This window comes from Chenopodium quinoa, unplaced genomic scaffold (assembly GCF_001683475.1).
Source record: "Chenopodium quinoa cultivar QQ74 unplaced genomic scaffold, ASM168347v1, whole genome shotgun sequence".
Taxonomy (NCBI): Eukaryota; Viridiplantae; Streptophyta; class Magnoliopsida; order Caryophyllales; family Amaranthaceae; genus Chenopodium; species Chenopodium quinoa.
In genome coordinates, this window is record NW_018742418.1 from 1,801,135 (window position 1) to 1,804,749 (window position 3,615).

Sequence of the window (3,615 nt, forward strand, 5' to 3'; positions counted from 1 at the left end):
AATACAGGCGGTTATCCGACTCGGATGTCAACTGCTAACACTTGTTTTGGTTAGTGTTAGAGTTATCCTTGTCTCGAAACGGCTACGTGGTTTGTCCTTGGGGACAGTCGTTTAGGTGTCGTGTACTTAGTTTATAGAGCATTATTCCACCCAAAAGGGAGCTGCTCTTTGCGACGCCTGCTATGATGTTGGGACAGGTTGTATTAGTTTAAAAGAGAGGATCAGTTGGCTAGGTGCCTAAGCTGATCATCCGGCCATAGTCTTTGTTTTGTTCATGGTGAACAAGTATAGGAGAGTAGCCAACTGTAAAGTTACAGGCGGCATGCCCCTCTGAAATAGTACAAAGTAAAGAAAATGGAGAGTAGCCGACTGCCCATAGAACAGGCGGCATGCCTCTCTGTTTATTTAACATAAATGAAGCAAATTTTGCAAGTTTTATTAGTTGCTCTCGGCAATTACATCATTCAAAAGTAATACTTCTTTAAATTATCTACATTCCAGGTTCGAGGTAAGGGTTGGCCGTCTGGTGTTTCCAGGCGATAAGTGTCGTCCCGAACCTCTTCATAGATTCGGTAGGGTCCTTCCCAATTGGGAGTTAATTTGCCTAACTCATTAGCCCTACCGAATGCTTCCATCTTTCGTAGTACAAAGTCCCCCACTTTGAGTGGACGCCTGTGTACCCTTTTGTTATATGCTCTTGTCATTCTCAGGCGGTAGATTTCATGGCGCAGGGCTTCATTGCCCCTTCGTTCTGGGAGTGAATCCAATGCTAGGCGCATGGCTTCCCAATTTGCTTCTTTGTCATACAGCATTATACAAAGAGTCGGCTCATAGTGTTCAATTGGAAGAACAGCTTCTGCCCCATAAGTTAGGAGGAATGGAGTCTCTCCAGTCGCCCCTTTTTCAGTCATCCTAATGGCCCAGAGAACATGTGGTAGTTCGTCTGCCCATAGGCCGCCTGCTCTTTCAATTTTCTTCTTAATATCGTATGATGATTTTATTGAAAGCTTCTACTTGGCCGTTTGCTTATGATCGGCCGACTGATGCAAAACAGTGTGAGATGCCTTCGTCTCCTAGCCAATTTTTGAGAACAGGCGTCTCAAATTGGGGACCATTATCAAAAACCATAGACATGGGCATCCCAAACCGAGTGATGACATTTTTCCAGATGAACGAGATCACATCCTTCGTCTTGATACCCTTAACTGCTTCTGCCTCCACCCATTTGGTGAAGTAGTCAACTGCAACCAGTATGTACCGCCTGCCGCCTGTTGTAGGCGTATAGGGGCCTAGGATATCCATGCCCCACTTAGCGAAGGGTATGGGACTATGGATGGTCGTGAGGTCTATGGCCGGACGATGGATTAGCTTGCCAAACCTTTGGCACTTGTCACATTTTTTAACCATTTCCATGGCATCAGCTTCCAATGTAGGCCAGAAGTAACCTAGCCGCCTGGCTCTTTGAGCAAGCGACCTGCCGCTTACATGAGAAGCGCAGTATCCTGAATGTAGATCTTCTAAAACCTCTCGTCATTTTTTTGGGGTAACACATTTCAGGAGGGGCTGAAGATACCCTTTCTTGAAAAGTTCCCCTTTACACATCTCAAAGTTGGACGCCCGTTTTTTCAGCAGGGCCGCCTGGAATTGATCACTCGGCAAGGTGCCGTTTGTTAAATATGCCCTGATTGGGTCCATCCAGGTTGAACTTCTATCCAGAACTCCAATGGGATTTTCTTCCATGCTTCTCTTTTCCATAACTTCCCAGAAGACGGTCCTTGGAGTGTCACAGGAGGCTGAAGATGCCAGTTTTGAAAGAGCATCCGCCTGGTTGTTCTCGGACCTGGGTACTTGAGTTAGATGAAACTCTTCAAGTGACCCAGCCGCTTGACGTACCGCCTGCAAATATTTAATCATGGCCAGATGGGTTGCGTCGTATTCGCCGTTGTATTGGCTTACTATCAGTTGTGAGTCAGAGAAGGCGTCTATTTTTCTTGCCCCAGCCGCCTTGCTTCATATTCCGCCTCATTGTTCGAGGCTTGGAAATTAAAACATAGAGCATACTCGTACCTGTCGCCTTCTGGCGACTGACATATTACGCCTGCACCACAACCATTCGAAGTGGAGCTCTCGTCCACATAAACCTTCCAGACTTGGTCTGGAATTTGAGAATCAGAGGGCCGATTCATCTCTACTATAAAGTCAGCAAATTCTTGTCCCTTCATGGCTTTTCTTGGCTCGAATGTAATTTCAAGGCTCTGAATTTCTATCGCCCATTTGATCATTCGGCCTGACGACTCCATGGTTGTTAGTGGCCGCTTGATTGGCTGGTTTGTGTATACCACGACCTAATGTGCCAAGAAGTAAGGCTTCAATTTTCTAACTGCCATGAAGAGGGCAAGGCCAAAATTTTCCACTAGGGGGTACCTCAACTCGGCATTCTTCAACACGTGACTGACAAAATAGACCGGGAGCTGGCAGCCGTCCCTTTCAGCAAGGAGGACAACACTTAGAGCATGGTTGGACACTGCTAGATACATATAGAGGACTTCTTTTGGCAAAGGGCTGACCAGCCTTGGTAAGGAGTGCAAGTGTGCTTTCAGCTTCTGGAAGGCCGCCTCAGCATCTGGCCCCCATTCAAGCATAACATTCTTTTTAATTGCCTGAAAGAAGTAAAGGCATTTGTCGCCTGCCCAACTGAGAAATCTCCCCAGGGCCGCAAGACAACCTGTTAATTTCTGAACCTCTCGGACAGTATGGGGTGACTGCATGTCTATGACCGCCTGCACTTTTTCGGGGTTATCCTCTATGCCCCTTTGATTGATAAGAAATCCGAGGAACTTCCCAGACTTAACTCCAAAAACACACTTCTTGGGATTGAGCATGACTTGGTGCCGCCTGAGTATGGTGAATGTTTCTCGGAGGTCGGCCAAATGGTTCGTCTTGAGCTTAGACTTCACAATCATATCATCTATGTACGCCTCGACGTTCCTCCCAATTTGGTCAAAGAAGACCGTGTTTATCATTCTCTGGAAGGTAGCCGGGGCGTTCTTCAAACCAAACGGCATGACCGTGTAGCAGTATAGGCCCTGATTTGTGACAAAGGACGTCTTCTCTTGGTCCTTCTTCTAAAGGGGAATATGATGGAAACCAGAGTATGCGTCCATGAAACTCATTAAGGCGTGGCCGGCTGTAGAGTCGACTAGATTGTCGATCTTGGGTAATGGATAACTATCTTTAGGGCATGCCTTATTCAAGTCTGTGTAGTCCACACACATGCTCTAGGTACCATTTGACTTTTTCACAAGTACAACGTTTGCAACCCAGTCAGGGAAATAACACTGCCGAATGAACCATGCATCAAGTAGTTTTTTAACCTCGACGGCGGCCGCCTGGCTTCTTTCTTCACCGTGGTTCCGCTTCTTTTGCCTGACCGACTTCTTTTTCGGATCCACAGCTAACTTATGAACTGCCAAGTCTGGACTTATACCGGGCATCTCATGTACTTCAAATGCAAAAATGTCCTTGAATTCCTTTAAGAGTTGGTGAAAATCATCACCAAGTGCAGCAAGGGCAGTCGTCCCAACCTTAACTGTTCGGTCAGGACGTGACTCGTCC